Raw genomic sequence first — 20,070 nt, forward strand, 5'->3', positions numbered from 1 at the left:
ACCTTGCAGGTTATGTTACAAATGTTCCTTTTTTTTTTTTTTTTTTAATAAAGTTTCTCTGAAGCATAGAACTGTTTTATGTGATATTACAAAAGTGATACAAAATTGTTAAAGATTTGAAATAAATGATACGTTACCTTCTGTCCTGCATTTCATTTCTTGTTACATGGAGCGTAGAAGATATTCAGACGAGTTGCATGCATTCCGATTCAAGCGTTCCGGTATTACGTCATATAGCGAATACGTCATTGTTTTTATGGGCATACGTGCCATAATAAGCCAATTATGAATGATATTCGATGTAGTAACAATCTGTTTATAATGTTAGGCTGGCATAAAGAATAATATAAGTGAATATCAGTTAAAATAATGTAAATTGTGGCGCAAGGGATTTCTTATATAAAACCATACAATATTTTATTAAGATATTAATTAAATGCGAACCACTTATCATGGAGGGATGAAATTTTGTACATGTGTTATTATTAGGGACCGGATTTTTAGGTTTTTAAGTAGTCCATTTTAGTTTATTGGAATAGGTGAAATAGGTTTGTTTTACGTTTTTGTCCAAACTGTGAAAGGGGTCACAAAAATTGCTTCATTGTTAAAAATGTACGCTTTCTGTCAGTTATGAATAACATAACTTTCCTTTTGGTGGTAAAGTTGGAATCATTTCTCCTATCCAGTGTCGTAATAAATGTGATTTCACTTGTTTTGACATAGCTTAACAAAACACAAACATTCAATGTTAACACCAGAAGCACTAGAATACGACAGACTGCACAGAGACCTCAGAAAAGTTCACAGCTTGTACCCGCACAAGCAAGATCACAGTCTTCTATCTGGGAATATGCCAGAAAACTTTATGAATTTCAATAATACGACTTTTTCGCTATTCATTCACCTCAAAAGAAAGTTCAGTCACTTCATACCCTTCTACTGGCATGTCATATCTGGGAAATTCCAAGATACACAAGTCTGAATCAGAGCCCTTGAGAGGGTGAAGTCTCTGAAAGACGGTCCGCTGTACAAAACAGACGGAACTCCCTGTTAACCATTTTATTCAAAACAACAAAAGACTGATGGCCGGTTTCACCAAGCTTCTTTAAATTAGCACAAACGACTTGTCAACAAATGGATCGTTTAATTTTAATGGGATCTTTAAAAGTTGACGGTTTCACCAAGCCTCGTATCTTTAAAATTAACAGGCGTTTACTAACGAGGGGATTTTGTACTTGTATCTTGCATGTTTTGTTTTTCATACAACCATGACTTCGAAATCGCGAATTTCATTGGTTACATATGATCATGGCTGACTTTGTTTGGCATGAGGAAACAATCATAGGCAAACGGGTAAGAGGCAGTAATTTTAAAAACATCTTCCTAAATACAGTATGTTGTCATACCGCAATTAAAAACAAAAAGACAGATGCTTCCAAATGTAAATAGTAGGAATGTAGAGCAGTTAAATTGTAACTTCTAAAGGAAATCTGAGAAAATTTAGCGGACTATAAGGCCGACAGCTTCAAACTGATGGCACAATTAATTATATACAAAGCATTCTAAGCAGTTATATTAGGCCTAAATTCAGGACGGGAAATCGCTCTTCCATAAATTGCATACTACTTTTCCACAATATTTCATGCAGATTTATGTAGTAGGCCTACCCTGTAACAATTTTGCCATGCTTGTGTGGCAGAATTCAGGAGAGGTGTCATTAAATTGGATTTTAAGGGGTCCATTGTCTCCTAAAAGAAAATCTCTTTGCACCCTTTTCATTTAAAAGGCATCCTCCTTTGGAATGTTGTGCTATCCGTGTAGACCGTAACATTATCTTAAAGCGAGAAGAATCTGTTGGAGAAGCGTTAAGTGAGTGATTCCTGTCTGTCGTATTCTAACATATTACAATTTCAATAAACTAGCGCTGAGGTAGTTCTGCTGGTTTCAGAAGTGAAAATCGTTGAATTTATAAGTGATTTTTTGTGGTAATGCAGTTGATCGTATATGCAAGGCATAACAAAAACCTAAACTAATCAAACGTAACCTGCCACAGATTCGTATGTGCAAGGTGTATAAGCAAAGTACGAAGGAAACTACCTCAGCGCTAGTTTAGCCACAATTTTTCTATGCGGAGCGTTACATAGGCCTATGCAATTATTTGAATATTGAATGAAAAACAGATCTTCTATTGCAGAATCTTTTGGCTATATTACTGCCAGAATATACGATTGGGACATGTACACAATCTATGTTGTCTGTGACAATATAAAATTTAGCTATAAGCTGATTAGGCCTATAGAAATAATGACTATTGTAACGTTGATGTACGTCTGATATTTTATTCACATATCTAGACAATACAGCTTTTGATACCCCGTTCATATCATCAATTATTATTTCAAAACTTCCCGCAACGTTATCTTAAAGCGAGAAGAATCTGTTGAAGAGGCGTTAAGTGGGTGATTCCTACCTGACGTATTCTAACCTATATTCAGTTTCTTCTAGAATCATTCTTACTACTTATTTCCTTAATGTGTAGCTTTCGTGGAATTCTTTATCACTTAAATCTTCAAAATGATTATTCCGAGTGTTATTACAACATAAAAGTTCGTCGTTACGTTTAAGTTCTAAATAAAGAACTTCATCACCGAATAATTACGTCCGCCATGTTGTTGACTTCTTAACGCATCGTCACTGTTTTAACGCGACGAATAGGTCCTAATAAATTAACGATGAATTTAAAGATGCGTTAACAATAATGATACTTGGTGAAACAGAAAATCTGACTAACGTGTCATTAAATTACTTAACGAGACGTTATAATGATAACGAAGGTTGGTGAAACCGGCCATGAAGGTGTTAAGACCGCAGATTAGGTCGCTTTCTCCAGTGCAGAAGAGAATAAAGTTTATAAGATGTATTGAAATTTCTAAATATATTTATATAAAAGGCAGTAAATATAGATAAATACATATTAATTACGATTAGGGTACGGATTTTTAGGTCGTTAAAATGTAATTTTAGGTGTCTAAAACGGGCTTATAAGTGTAGAAAACAGTCTCTAAAGAGTTGAAAATAGGCTCTAACAAAAAATGTTTTCTTTAAAAACATGTTCCAAATCTTGAGGAATTCACTTCTAGAATTTAATAATTTTAAATGCCTATACACTGTTACCACCACTACTACTATTAAAAGTATAATAACAACAAATATCTAACTATTAAAGATATTTTTCTCCTCAAATATTAAATATTAAATATCTAACTAGTTATACATAAACTAAAGAATTAAATGTGAAAAATAAGTTTTAGACATAAATTCAGTACACAAACAAGTCAAATATAATCAATTTTTACCAAGCCTTGTCCGTTAATGTCCATAATTAGCTTCACAATAAATTACTAATACTTTTTCTAAATTTGAAACTAAAAGCTATGCCGTCTGTCACTCAACACAAGTTTGTATGCTGAAATTGAACGCTCCACATCCGCTGAAGTAACAGGAGCGTATTTCAATTTTGACACTAGTTGGACAGGAATGTTACATTGTAATCCGTGTTCTTCCCTGCTAGGACATCTGAAGCAGTACGCAGGTCCTTCAGTTCTACATTTCTCTGCAGAACTTGCTCCAGTTTATCCCGTACTTTATTTCCAACAGAACCAGCAACACATTCGGAAGTTAAAATACATATTTTCGAAATTAGAATGAGTGTTTTGACCTATTACAGGTAAAACATACTTAATAAGTCAAAATAGGCTTTGTCGTCAAAATAGGCATTTTAGGTGCTATTAAAATATCAATTTTAGGCATAGTTTTATATTAAACCTGTGCTTGCAAGTTTTTATGAACTTATCTTTTAAGGATTAAAATAAGTTTTTACCTAAAATCCGAAGTCTAATTATGATTTAGATATTTTTATTTCTTAAGGGGAGAGAATGGTATTTCTTGGTGAAAAATGAGTAAATTAAAAATAAATTTCTTTAAAATACTCTGTGATGTGTGGGATGCATTGCATAACATTTTGTGCCCTTATCGGATGTTGAGACGCCATTTTTAAACTTCCTGCGCTATGGATTTTTAAATCACTTGCCCCCTTTTATCGGTTTACCTTAACTTCATTTTTTTGCTACATTGCCAGACAAAAATGGATATAATTTCTGAACTATTAAAGATACATGTATAAAATTTAGAACATACATTCTTTAGACTATTAGGAAACTTTTCTTTGTATCAGAATTTTGTTAATTGATTTCATTTTAAAACTACGTCCGTTTGTTTGCAAGAAAGGAATTAAGAAAAGTGTTATTAAATTTTAATTGTTTATTTTACAAACGTAGGAACTAATATCAAAATTCTGTTACAGACAGTTTGTAGAGCATGCTTTTGCAAGTACATTGCAAAAAACTGGATCAATCTACCTTTAAAAATGGTTTAGATATATCGGTTTTAGTAAAATACTGCATTGGGTATATTTTCTTCAAATCTGGGCCCCCATATAATTTTTTTCAAAATATTTATTTTTGGTTGAGTTGCTACAGCTATGAGTTCTCTACATACAAAAAATTAATATTTTACACCAAATAGGAAAAAAGTTAAAAAAAAAAATACCATCCTCTCCCCTTAAGGTCCAATTTAGGTTTCTTTAGGTTTAACAGAATTTACATATATGACTCTTATGACCATGTCTCGGAAAATTATCTAAGAAATTATAAGTTTAGAAGTAAGGAAAAAATATGTAAAAACCTAAAGTACGGTCCCTAGCTATTATTAATTAGATACCTACACCAGTGATAAAAGTTTTGTAAATTTAGCTTTGAAAACATGGAAGTTAATCTAACATCGCAGACCCCAATTTCCCCATCTCAAAACGTTCTGTAGAGCATTCCCTATTTCCTGTTTTATTTTTGCACGCTTTTACTGAACCACTCTGTATCAAGTTGTGTTTCAGTGTACCCAACAAACCCTACAATTTATCAGTTTCATTAACATTTGCGTTCCCACACCATAACCATCCATGTCGGTATCATAAAATCATTAGTACGAGTGAAATTAACGTCGGAAACAAATAATGACATAGTTAGAAGTGTAATAATATTTCGTTCTCGTAAAATGTCCATTAAAAGAGAGATCTCTTGACACACACACATATTCCAGGAACGTTAACTTCTTCAGCGCGCCTACGGTCATTAACAACCGAGATGTTTGTCATTCCCGGAGCTGCAGACAAGACGCTGCTAATGACGTGCGAAATGCAATCCACTACTACTGACAATAAGTGGCATTCCACTGCCAAGTGTCAAGAGGAAGGCAAGAAAGGTCGCTTCAAAAGATCCCGTTTAACCTCTTCCCTTACTTACTTACAAATGGCTTTTAAGGAACCCGAAGGTTCATTGGCGCCCTCACATAAACCCGCCAGCGGTCCCTATCCTGTGCAAGATTAATCCAGTCTCCATCATCATACCCCACCTCCCTCAAATCCATTTTAATATTATCCTCCCATCTACGTCTCGGCCTCCCTAAAGGTCTTTTTCCCTTCGGTCTCCCAACTAACACTCTATATGCATTTCTGGATTCGCCCATACGTGCTACATGCCCTGCCCATCTCAAACGTCTGGATTTAATGTTCCTAATTATGTCAGGTGAAGAATACAATGCGTGCAGTTCTGTGTTGTGTAACTTTTTCCATTCTCCTGTAACTTCATCCCGCTTAGCCCCAAATATTTTCCTAAGCACCTTATTCTCAAACACCCTGAACCTATGTTCCTCTCTCAGAGTGAGAGTCCAAGTTTCACAACCATACAGAATAACCGGTAATATAACTGTTTTATAAATTCTAACTTTCAGATTTTTGGACAGCAGACTGGATGATAAGAGCTTCTCAACCGAATAATAACACGCATTTCCCATATTTATTCTGCGTTTAATTTCCTCCCGAGTATCATTTATATTTGTTACTGTTGCTCCAAGATATTTGAATTTTTCCACCTCTTCGAAGGATAAATCTCCAATTTTTATATTTCCATTTCGTACAATATTCTGGTCACGAGACATAATCATATACTTTGTCTTTTCGGGATTTACTTCCAAACCGATCGCTCTACTTGCTTCAAGTAAAATTTCCCTTACTATATATTTTCCCAGTTTTGTGAAAAAAAGTGTCGAATTTTTTTATTTTCGTAAAGAGGTTATTTAATATTGCAGAATCACTATACATCACTAATTTTCTTACATACCTAAAAAATCACTGTGAAGTAGACATACATTCATACCTGAATTATTATCCCGAATTATCTCGTGCACCTTGATTCCATCTCTGGTAGTTGTCCCACTTTGATTTTCTCCTGAACTATTTACCAACTTATGTCTTTTTATGGATTAATTTATGAGGTACAATACCAGTGCTGTTATCAAGGCGTTAAATGTTGCTTGTCGTGTGATAGACTCGAAAGCAGGGTATTACACACAGTGGCACATTGCATTCCGGACAGTAGTATCTGCTCTCCTATATGAAAGCGTTTTGGGAAGAATGGTGTAGCAATCATTGAATATTTGTACCAGTACATCTGTTCTTCAGGTTTGTGAATAATGTTCTGCAGCATCACTATGCCCCAAAAGTACACGTATTTCAGAGTCTGTAGTAGGCCGCCACGAATTATTTTCAGCATTCTGTGAACACTTATTAGCAGGGAAAGGATTTATATGTAAATACATATTTACTTATAAAGCTAATATAATTTATATTTTGCATTATCTTTATGTTTCACAATGTGTAGGGTTGAAAAATCCTACTTTTATTTTCCATATTTTTCCATATTTTAGAGTTTAGTACATATTTTCGTTAATTTCCATATATTTTCCATATTTCATATAAAACAGTCCATATTATATTAGGTTTAACAATAAAACAAAACAAAATTCCATTAACTTTTAAAAATACATTTCAACAATAGAGATTTAAACACATGTTCAGTAATCCCTTTAACATCAGAGTTATTTGAAAATTAGCAGTCCTATCAACAATGGGAAAGTAAGTTACAAAACTGTATTAATTTAATTTAAAATTTTTAACAGACTTCAGTTGTGCAGCTCAACAGTTAAATGCCAGTCAGAGTACACATAGGTTCAGTTTTGTAAATCATACTATAAAGACGGTAAATATGCCAAAAGTACGTCATTCAGTCAATTTAAAATCAAAACTAACAAGTTACATTTCAGAATTTAAAGAAGATGGTTTATCAACTGACAATAAAATATTATTTTGTAATTTGTGTCAGTGTGCAGTATCATCTACACAAAAGTTCCTGGTGCAACAACACATTACAACTAGTAAACATCAGGCCAACAAACAACTAAATTCCAAGCAGAGACAATTGTTTTTAACACAACCAACAACATCGAATGTAAGATCTGAGTTTAACATCGACCTGTGCCGTTCTCTCATCTCTGCTGATATTCCTCTCTACAAACTAAAGAATAAGGTCTTCAGGGAATTCCTTGAAAAATATACTCAACATACAATCCCGGATGAGTCAACACTTAGGAAGACGTATGCTCCATCCATCTACGATGAGACAATACAGAAGATAAGAGATGAAATTAAAGATAGTTCAATTTGGGTTTCCATTGATGAGACTCCCGACAAAGAAGGTAGACTTGTTGGTAATGTAGTTATCGGTTTGTTAAGTGAACAATATTCTGAACGAATTCTTTTACATTGTGATGTTCTAGAAAAGTGCAATAACAAAACTATAGTTAAACTGTTCAACGAAGCTATGGGTATCCTGTGGCCAAAGGGTATTATGTACGATAATGTGTTATTCTTTATTAGCGATGCTGCCCCTTATATGGTCAAAGCTGGACAAGCATTATCTGTTGTATATCCTAAATTGACTCATTTTACTTGTGTGGCGCATGCATTTCATCGTGTGGCAGAAGTGGTCAGAGACAATTTCCCTAAAGTAGATTTGTTGATTTCATCAGTGAAAAAAGTATTTCTCAAAGCTCCCAGTAGAGTTAACGTGTTGAAAGAAATGTACCCTGAAATTCCATTGCCACCAAAGCCAATTTTAACTAGATGGGGTACATGGCTAGAAGCAGTTGAATATTATGCCGAACATATAGACTCTATTAACAATGTTCTCCTTGCATTGGACTCTGAAGATGCAGTCTCAATTGATACTGCGAAAACAGTTACCTGTGACATAAGTGTGAAGAATGACTTAGCTCACATTCAGCACACATTTTCATGCATCATAAAAACGCTCAAAAGTCTCCAAAATAGGCACCTTTCACTATCTGAAAGTTTTGAAATTATAAATAGTACTGTGGAACAACTGAATCGTGGTAGAGGTAAAGTTGCAGATGCAGTAAGAGCTAAGGTGGACACTGTACTTTCAAAAAACCCTGGATATGAAGAACTACAAAAGGTTGTTGCTGTGATGAGTGGTGAATCAACAGTGAAGATTAACTTGGACTTATCCCCAGCAGACATTGTGAAATTGAATTATGTACCAGTTACTTCTTGTGACGTCGAACGCTCTTTTAGTCAGTATAAATCTATCCTCAGAGACAATAGAAGAAGATTCACTTTTCAGCACTTGAAAGAAATGTTTGTAACCTATTGTTATGGTAACAGACAATAAAAATTGTGTTTTGTTGAAACTACATTGGAAGATAAGGTACGTCCATTATATTTTTTGTTTAGTTTGATTAAAATGTACCAATATTTAACGTACATAGTCATTTTTTTATAATTTTAAGTCCATATTTAATTCCATATTTTGGTAAAAATCCATATTTAATTCCATATTTTGGTAAAAATAACTACATATATATTTACATATTTCATATATTTTTAGTCCATATAAATCCGTTCCCTGCTTATTAGCATGCCGAATCGTCTCCTCGAATATCATGTTGATGAGGTCATTATTAAAGAATAATTTAAAAAATTGAGAATTATCGTTATCAGAAACAATGTTAAAATTTCAAGGAATGGGGACCTCGAAGGTGAAGAAGAAATGGTGCCAGATGTCTTCTATTCAAACTACTGTCGAAAAGACGCGACATCAACTGATCTGAATTTGTTTGTTGGTCTATAACTTCGTCTTCTGGTACCGATGTTTCATTTCCTAATCTTCTACAGGAATATATTCCTGATCAAAAGTTTCGGAATCACTATCTTGATCCATCTTTACACAAAACAGCACAAAAAACACTAAACACAAACAGAAACCACCAAAAGTAACTAGCATCTACTCAGTACTGTGTGTGAATGCTATATGAGCATAGAATTCCACTCGCAAGGAAGAAGTACAAAAAACACCACCAGGTATAGCAATATCAGTAACTTCTGTAGCCATCTAGTGAGGAAAAGGTTAATGAAAGAATAGAATAGTAATATGCGTTACAAGAGCGGTATGTTGAACTATTCATGTTCGAGGAAACGTTTGAAAAAGCGAAACGTAGTTGAGCTTTTTTAATTTCCGAGAATTGAAAGAAAACATACCGCTCGTGTGTCGTACATTATTTTGTGCGAAAATCGTTTATTACATACCTGAAAGAGGAATTTCTAATTATTTACAATGAAATCTCCATCTTGGTTTCTGTTCAATGACGGCAAATTTGCAAAACAAAAGTATCTATCTTCAACATTGTTGCTTTAAAATGTTTTCTGTGTTTACTATACTCCAGCAGGCCGTGATATACGTCTGTCTTTTTTTCCCCCACTCTATAAATGCGAACTTAAAACAAACGGCTTCCTTAATGTTACATGCATCACGAAATGCAGTAACTTTAGTGGAGTTGTAGAGTTTACTTAATTTTTGCAAATATTTAAAAACAATAATTAACAGTGCAATTTAGGTGAAATTGCAGTGGTAAGTTTCCAATTTATAATTATTACTATATTGCACGTCTCTAAAAATAATATGTTAAAAGCCTAAAGCAGTAAAATCAATATGTCACTTAAGCGGTAAGAAGAGGGAAATTGTTATGTATGTTAGGTTGGGAATACTGAATGTGGAACTTTATATTTTCCGCGGATTGGTTTTGTGCGGAAACCAAGCAAATACACACGATCTCGCACAAAGGTATATTCGGGATATAATCCTTAGCAGCGAAAATGGGACTCAAACGAGTTAACTCGGGTTAATAAATTCTGACACAAGTTAGCAACTCGAGTTAACTCGGGTTAATCAGGGAAGTGGTTAAAGAGGCTTTTAACCCCCTGCCTCTGATCTCAGAACCGTGTGTCATTCAGTCGAGCATATACCATTTGTGTGGATTAGAATGGCGAGAGAAAGACGAAACAGTGACATGGATCTTTAGAAGTTGAGTGAGGAAAAGAAACAGTCACTATCCGAACTCACGAAATGATTTCTGAACGGGGTTCTCTACAAGAAATGCAAACTCAGGCATTAACATAATCTTGATGGACCATGATAATTGCATTTATCTGCATTGAATTGAAAACCACGCATTGAATCAGCTTGAAGGATTGCAGTAATTGCATATCTGTTCATTAACGGATGATCAGGCATTAAAACGTCTTTATATAGGCCTACAACGACAATTTGTATAGCCAGCATTAAATGAAAAATCAGGCGTAACCGACCATTCGTCAGCCGGCCGTATCCTATAGCATATCGATCTGCCGCTTTATTCATGTACTCAAATACGTATCTTGTTTCTGTGTCAGAAATAAATTACAAGGAAGACACTATTATAATTATCCATCCTCTCAATATCTTATTATTGTGTAAAAGAAAAATTATATACAGACGTCACTAGACAGACTGCAAATGGCGAATATCACGCAGAAAATAGTCACAGAGTTATAGTATCTTCTTAAGTTACAATAATATTAACAAAATACTTAGTCAAAAAGTTTTAACGTTTAATTACATTTTAAGCATACATATACCTATATGACAACACTACATTCCATCTCTCAATGCCTTGCCATTATGTGAAAGAGAAGTTATATGGGCGATGCTTTATTCCTGCACCCAGTATCATGTTGCTATATCTTGTTACTGTGTGAGAGAGAAGTTATACGGAAGACATTTTATCCCTGGCACTCAGTATCTTGTTGCTGTATGAAAGAAAAATTATTCGGTAGACCCTTGATTCCTGTACCTAATATCTCGTTATTGTATGAAGGAGACGTTATACGGAAGGCGCTTTATTCCTGCACTCAGTATCTTGTTATTGTGTGAAAATGAAGTTGTACGGTAGGAGCTTTATTCCTACACTCAGTATCTTGTTATTGTGTGAAAATGAAGTTGTACGGTAGGAGCTTTATTCCTACACTCAGTATCTTGTTATTGTGTGAAAATGAAGTTATACGGTAGGAGCATTATTCCTACACTCAGTATCTTGTTATTGTGTGAAAATGAAGTTATACGGTAGGAGCTTTATTCCTACACTCAGTATCTTGTTATTGTGTGAAGATGAAGTTATACGGTAGGAGTTTTATTCCTACACTCAGTATCTTGTTATTGTGTGAAGATGAAGTTATACGGTAGGAACTTTATTCCTACACTCAGTATCTTGTTATTGTGTGAAGATGAAGTTATAGGGTAGGAGCTTTATTCCTACACTCAGTATCTTGTTATTGTGTGAAGATGAAGTTATAGGGTAGGAGCTTTATTCCTACACTCAGTATCTTGTTATTGTGTGAAGATGAAGTTATAGTGTAGGAGCTTTATTCCTACACTCAGTATCTTGTTATTGTGTGAAAATGAAGTTATACGGTAGGAGCTTTATTCCTACACTCAGTATCTTGTTATTGTGTGAAAATGAAGTTATAGGGTAGGAGCTTTATTCCTACACTCATTATCTTGTTATTGTGTGAAAATGAAGTTATACGGTAGGAGCTTTATTCCTGTACTCAGTATCTTGTTATTGTGTGAAAATGAAGTTATACGGTAGGAGCTTTATTCCTGCACTCAGTATCTTGTTATTGTGTGAAAATGAAGTTATACGGTAATAGCTTTATTTCTGCACTCAGTATCTTGTTACTGTGTGAAAATGAAGTTATACGGTAGGAGCTTTATTCCTGCACTCAGTATCTTGTTATTGTGTGAAAATGAAGATATACGGCAGGAGCTTTATTCCTGCACTCAGTATCTTGTCATTGTGTGAAAATGAAGTTATACGGTAGGAGCTTTATTCCTGTACTCAGTATCTTGTCATTGTGTGAAAATGAAGTTATACGGTAGGAGCTTTATTCCTGCACTCAATATCTTGTTATTGTGTGAAAATGAAGTTATACGGCAGGAGCTTTATTCCTGCACTCAGTATCTTGTCATTGTGTGAAAATGAAGTTATACGGTAGGAGCTTTATTCCTGCACTCAGTATCTTGTTATTGTGCGAAAAAGTTATACGGAGATGCTTTTTCCTGCACTCATCTCATTATCGTGCGACTTTTTGTTATAGTAGTAAATAAAGATACAAAAATAAGTTATGTTTTATTTAACGACGCTCGCAACTGCCGAGATTGTATCAGCGTCGTCGGTGTGCCGGAATTTTGTCGCACAGGAGTTTATTTTAAATGTCTGAAAACCTACTGACATGAGCCTGTCGCATTTAAACACACTTAAATTCCATCGACCTTGGCCGAGGTCGAACCCGCAACCTCGGGCATAGAAGGCCAGCACTCTACAGATTGCGCCACCGAGGTCGACAATATTGATATGTATACTGCAGATGATTAGCGTGTTTCTACCATGGCTAATGCTGTGACGTCTACCTACTCTCTAAAGTCACGATGTGCAAAAGTTATAGCCATTGGAGTAGAATGTAACGATTACCATAAGGAAATTTTCCCAATGTTTACGTCTTAGATTCAGGTAGGGTATTCATTATCCAGCCTTATCATGTAGCGTAACGGTGCTTGTAATCTAATTACCTTACTAAGGCGTATGTAGGCCTACAGTACTTGTATTGGATTGGGTATCCAGTAGCGAGTTGTCTCGTTTTAACGGTTATTGCAGCCATGCTTAAAAAAAGCGCGTGAATGATCTTCGGCTGCACTGTATGTTGCTGTACAGGTAGCCGTGACTAAAGGACAAGGGTGAACAAAGTGAACTTTAAATAAAATCTAATTGCAATAATTTGTTACATTCTTCTTTATTTTATTAATGAATGTAATAAAATTATTTCACAACAAAAATAGTTATGTGATTTTGAATAACCAACCAAAATTTACTTGTAATTTTCACTACTAAATTAATAATTTCAAAATAAGTCTCAAATTAATGAAACGTAACATCATTGTCTTTATAATAGCGGTACTGTTATGCGAAAATAAACTTATTAAGATGTAATTTCGCCAAGATCACTTCTTCAATTTCTGTCTCATACTATCCTTTACGTCTCGTAAAATATTTTATGCTCGACCATGCCGAAATGTACTAATTATACATCTGATAGCAGTCCTTTAAGGCATGTCATTAAAGTACACCTACTCATTAAAGTACAGGTCTTCAGCCAATGATAACTCAGCTTACATGTGTTCAGCCAATGACAAGTCAGCTTTGTACCGTTATAAAACCGCAAGTATCGATTATTCTCGGATATGCAATCGAAAGAGAATTAGCGAAAAGTCACGAAGGCTGGAAATCCAATACTGTCGCAGAAGGTTATGTTCTGTTACTATAATAATTAGAGTTAATTGCAAATAATATTCAAATAAATTCAATTTGTCATCTCGTTATTCAATGTCGAATTCAATAATCAAGGTTATAATATTATAATATTATCAAGTTTAACGGGACTACGTCAAGGTCAATGACATTATTGTTCCTCGGAAAAAATCAATACTTTCGCGTCTGCGCACATCTCACAATTCACGACCTAGAACAAGGTCACTTCCGATCTTGTCAGATACAAATAAAATGTATACATCTGAATACCGGTAATTTCAAGTTAGAAATATGGTCGAGCATAAAAAGTCGTATGAAACTCGCCTATAATGGTAATTAAGAAGCTCGTATGAAAATTATGAAACTCGCTTGCTCTCGTTTCATAAATATCCATACTCGATTCTTAATTACTATCATTATAGGCTCGTTGCATAATGTACTAATTTGAAGCAGCAAATCTAAGCATAGCGCGCTTACAATTATCGAACAGCTTGGCTTTGTTAGGCTCATCAATTATATACAGGGTGATTCACGAGGATTTACCGTCACATACGGAGCTTATTTCCGAAGACATTCTGAGAAAAAAAGTCATATAAACATTTGTTCTAATCTCAATATTTTCAAAGTTACACTAATTTGAAGTTGTTTGTAAAATACCTTTTTTCTTTAATTCTGTGAGTAAAAGAATATTATAAACAGAGAATGAACTATTCAGAAGTATAATTTCTTTAATTGGCTAGTGTTCTGAAGATAAAAATATGTTGTCAGTTGATTTGTACAGATTTTGTTTTTCAATTTTTAACTAAAAATGACATCATTCTCAAGCACTTATCACAAAAATTGTTACAAATCATACGACTTTAGAAACTTGATTCTTTACAGTTTAACTATGCATCCTAATGTACAGTCTTGAAGAATTTACAACAGTGGCGTGATTTGATAACAATTGTTATAATAAATGAGTAAGAAAATGTAATTTTGTAGTTAAAAATCGAAAAAAAAAAAAAAAAAATCTGTACGAAGCAACTATGGAATTCACAACACATTGTTAGCTTCATAATACTAGCTAATTAAATAAATGATACTCCTGAATAGTTCATTCTTTATCTGTAATATTATTTTACTCTTAAAACTCAAGAATAATGGTATTTTACAGACAATCTTAAATTAGCGTAACTCTGAAAATATTGAAATTAGGACAAATGTTTATATGACATTTTTTGCTCAGAATGTCTTCGGAAATAAGCTCCATAAGGGACGGTAAATCCTCGTGAGTCACCCTGTATATTGTTCACATACCTGTACGCATACGTATGTGCTGTTGAATATCGTAATACTGTAATTTTCGCTGCAAATTTAAGAATCTTCGGATACATTTCATAACTTAAGGAATTTTAAAGCTAAGAAAGTCGTCATTGTACGTCCATTTCAATGATGCAGTATATCAAAGATCATTATTTCCAGCAGTCCACACCTGCGGAGTAACGCTTCTGGCCGCGAAACCAGGTGGCCCGGGTTCGAATCCCGGTCGGGGCAAGTTACCTGGTTGAGGTTATTTCCGGGGTTTTCCCTCAACCCAATACGAGCAAATGCTGGGTAACTTTCGGTGCTGGACCTCGGACTCATTTCACTGGCATTATCACCTTCATTTCATTCAGACGCTAAATAACCTTGATGTTGATACAGCGTCGTAAAATACCCAATAAAATAAATTATTTCCAGTTACAACTCTGCAGGCGAATTTCCTGCTCTACCTGACTTGTGCATGGACAACCCTTGCACCGCTTCCCCTCTTTCGATGCGTCCTTGTTGGGCAGGCGTTCTCAACCTGGTGCTCGCGAGCACTACTGTGCTCTTTTAATGATATTTGGTGCTCTTGTCATGAGAATAAAAATGTGCTCGCGAGCACGAACGTTCCTGACGTCCTTTTTTCAATGCAAACTTTGTTCTACGAGCCGGGACGAATAGTGTTGCTATCCACCCATTCTACTTTAGCAACCTAAAGTATGTGTGATGTATCTTGTCTCTCTGTGAAAAGAGAGAGAAAGGAGATATCTTACTTCGTCTGCATTGTTATGACGATGGGGGAGTGGAGTGATGCCGTCCATCCATCCAGTGGCGGAAGGGACTAGTTGATACATTCTGTAGCGCAAAATAAAATTACACAATATCTCTCTACGTACTGTGTAGTTCCGTCGCTGAGCTTGTCTTTCAAGAAACTGAGTTCCGGCAGCCTGTACAATAACAAGGTTTTCAAAGGAATCCTGAAAATTTACAACCCTCCTATAATCTCCACCCTCATTTGAAGGGACTTGGTTTTATTGCTACTGAGACAAGATAAACTTTACCAGGTATAATAAGCTTTCCCTTATTTCATACTGCATAATTCCTTTTAATTCTGTTTGGACTTATTGAAAAAAATCAAGATTATTCAAGATAAAATATAGCTGCTTGTAAGGAACTTCAATTGATAGATCTCCAGTCCTCCTTAGCGGTGAAATATTTGTTTTAAAAAGAAAAATGAAATTCATAACGTTTGGGAAGCAGAAGATACAAAAAGGTTCCAAATACTACAGAGTGTCTCTCTCGCCAATGTGCAGCGATAATCGGGACGACCTATATCTATGCGAAAGAAAAGGAAATAAAGAACTTTCTCACTTTTGAAATACCTCCATAACAAAGCGAGATCACGATTAAATTATTGATTCATATCTAAGAGGCTTATCCTTGAACATCTCTGAAATTATGGATAAAATTCAAGTTCAAAGATACCATTACCACGGTCATTGTTTTTTAAAAAGCGTATATTATTTGTTATTTAATTTAATTATGTGTTCATGTATTAACCCTGTTCGACTTCTTGGTGCTCATTTAGTGTTACATGTGGGTGGTGCTCACTATCGTAAAAAGGTTGAGTACCCCGTTGTAGGGGAAAAGAAGTGAACCGCGGACAGAGAAATCTGGGTTATTGTAACCAAATTTCACGTAACTCATCATCGAGCCGAGCCGTACCATGAGTGTCAGCGGTTACTGTAACCATATCTCTCACAAGATTATGTTTTTGGCCGTATAATCATTAGCGAACCATATCCTGTATCTGAGCAGTTACTGCAACCAAATCTCTCATAAGATTATGTTTTGGGCCGGATACTCATTAGCCAGCCATATCCTGTACATGAGTAGTTAGTGTAACCAAATCTCTCATAAGATTAATGTATTGGGCCGGATACTCATTAGCCAGCCATATCCTGTACCTGAGCAGTTAGTGTAACCAAATCTCTCATGTTATGTTTTGGGCCGGATACTCATTAGCCAGCCATATCCTGTACATGAGTAGTTAGTGTAACCAAATCTCTCATAAGATTAATGTATTGGGCCGGATACTCATTAGCCAACCATATCATGTACCTGAGCAGTTAGTGTAACCAAATCTCTCATAAGATTCTGTTTTGGGCCGAGTACTCATTAGCGAGCCATATTCTGTATCTGAGCAGTTACTGTAATCAAATCTCTCATAAGATTCTGTTTTGGGCCGAGTACTCATTAGCGAGCCATATTCTGTATCTGAGCAGTTACTGTAATCAAATCTCTCACAAGATTATGTTTTGGGCCGAGTACTCATTAGCGAGCCATATCCTGTATCTGAGCAGTTACTGTAACCAAATCTCTCATAAGATTATGTTTTGGGCCGAGTACTTATTAGCGAGCCATATCCTGTATCTGAGCAGTTACTGTAACCAAATCTCTCATAAGATTATGTTTTGGGCCGAGTACTTATTAGCGAGCCATATCCTGTATCTGAGCAGTTACTGTAACCAAATCTCTCATAAGATTATGTTTTGGGCCGAGTACTTATTAGCGAGCCATATCCTGTATCTGAGCAGTTACTGTAACGAATTCTCTCATAAGATTATGTTTTGGGCCGAGTACTCATTAGCGAGCCATATCCTGTATCTGAGCAGTTACTGTAACCAAATCTCTCATAAGATTATGTTTTGGGCCGAGTACTCATTAGCCAGCCATATCCTGTATCTGAGCAGTTACTGTAACGAATTCTCTCATAAGATTATGTTTTGGGCCGAGTACTCATTAGCGAGCCATATCCTGTATCTGAGCAGTTACTGTAACCAAATCTCTCATAAGATTATGTTTTGGGCCGAGTACTCATTAGCGAGCCATATCCTGTATCTGAGCAGTTACTGTAACCAATTCTCTCATAAGATTATGTTTTGGGCCGAGTACTCATTAGCCAGCCATATCCTGTATGTGAGCAGTTACTGTAACCAAATCTCTCATAAGATTATGTTTTGGGCCGAGTACTCATTAGCGAGCCATATCCTGTATCTGAGCAGTTACTGTAACCAATTCTCTCATAAGATTATGTTTTGGGCCGAGTACTCATTAGCGAGCCATATCCTGTATCTGAGCAGTTACTGTAACCAAATCTCTCATAAGATTATGTTTTGGGCCGTGTACTCATTAGCCAGCCATATCCTGTATCTGAGCAGTTACTGTAACCAAATCTCTCATAAGATTATGTTTTGGGCCGTGTACTCATTAGCCAGCCATATCCTGTATCTGAGCAGTTACCGTAACCAAATCTCTTCCATATATGTAAGGACAGTTACTGTAACAAGTATATCTCAAATACTGCTTTGGGCCCGGGTATTTATTAGCGAGATACGCTTTAAGCTAGGTACTCATAAGCGAGTCGTATCTTATATCTCAGAGGACAATCTGTAACCAAATCTCTTTAATAGCACGTCTTAGGCCAGGTTCCCACTAACTAGTTGTATGCTACATTTGAGTGGACGAACTGTAACCAAACGCTTTAGACCAGTGATGCCAACGAGAGCGCAAGCGTGCTCACATCCCGAAGGCCTCAAGAAATGTAAACCAGACTTGAATATCCTACAAACACTAATCATCTCCCCGTCCGCTATAAAATATTCTATACAGAATTCCACCACCGTTTTCTCGAGAAGAAAAGGCCTACTGGTTGTTATTATTATATCATTATTTTTAATAAAAACAAATAAGTGTGTCGCGATATCGTGGGCGTTTAGTAAAGTGTGTGGTCAGTCGAAAAAGGTTGGGAACCACTGCTTTAAATGACACCTCTGATTGCACAATACCAAATAATTAATAAATAATTAATATACAGGGTGTTTAAAAATACGGGGCATAATTTCAGGTATGTATTTCCCACATGTAGACAATCAAAATAGTTCATTACAACATGTGTCCGGAAATGCTTTATTTCCGAGTTATGGCCTTCACAACATTGAAATTCACCGGGACGTTTTTCTTTCCGCTGGTCGTTGCCGTCAAAGGAGACATTAAGAGGGCACTGTGACAGTTCATTCCGAGGCGAAGGTTACATTCAGTGTTGTGTAGGCGTTAGACTGTGCGACATGTATTCAAATCAAGAGCTGGCAGAGATACACTTCATGTACGGTAAGGCGGACGGCAATGCTGCCCTGGCTCGTCGTTTGTACCAGGAGAGGTACCCACAGCGACAATGTCCAGATCGGAAGACATTTGTACGTCTCCATTACCGTCTGTGCGAGTATGGAAAATTTAACTCTCCTGGTTGGGGAAGGGGACGACCAAGATCTACAACTCCAGAAGTGCAGGAGGAAATTCTGGAGGCTGTGAACATGACTCCTTGTATCAGCACACGAAGGGTAGCGTTGCAAGTCAATGTTCCTCATACGACTGTCTGGAGACTGTTGAAAGAGTATCAATTGTATCCTTATCATTTGCAACGTGTACAGGCCCTGTAACCAGCAGATTACCCTGCACGAGTTAGGTTCTGTCAGTGGTTCTTGCAGCAGTGTGGTGTAAATCCGAACTTTCCTGCCTTAGTATTCAAGCAGGAGGTGGACATTTTGAACATCTCCTGTAATGACAACGACATGCAGAAAGAAAAACGTTCCGGTGAATTTCAATGTTGTGAAGGCCATAACTCGGAAATGAAGCATTTCCGGACACATGTTGTAATGAACTATTTTGATTGTCTACATGTGGTAAATACATACCTGAAATTATGCCCCGTATTTTTTAAACACTCTGTATATGTGACAACATTAACATGAGTGGATCGTATGCGGAAACTAAGAGAAAGGCGTAAAATAGAAAAGATTGGAGAATGCTGGGTCTGCAGTGAAAGATCTGTCGTTGGTCAGGACACAATGAATGAATGAATGAATGTAGGTCTATATACTGTATGTATGTTTCGTCAGCAATCCGAAGGTTGGTTGAAACCTCATAAGTAACACCAATAAGGCATCACTCAAGAGGCAATTAAGTCAGGAGATAATGTGGAAGAGTGGCTAGTTCCATTCCTCCTCCAGTATCAAAGTTCACTATAACTATTTAAATTATTTTCAATGATATTACAATTTAAAATAAAATATC

The 20,070-nt window shown here is 35.9% G+C and overlaps 1 protein-coding gene across 1 annotated transcript in view; it reads right to left on the bottom strand.

Annotated features, from left to right (window-relative positions):
- Nucleotides 1-20,070, bottom strand: part of LOC138698456 (guanine nucleotide exchange factor for Rab-3A-like) — a 508,755-nt gene that overhangs the window by 220,345 nt on the left and 268,340 nt on the right. The window lies entirely within an intron of this gene.

The sequence above is a fragment of the Periplaneta americana genome, chromosome 4 (genome assembly GCF_040183065.1).
Source record: "Periplaneta americana isolate PAMFEO1 chromosome 4, P.americana_PAMFEO1_priV1, whole genome shotgun sequence".
Lineage (NCBI taxonomy): Eukaryota > Metazoa > Arthropoda > Insecta > Blattodea > Blattidae > Periplaneta > Periplaneta americana.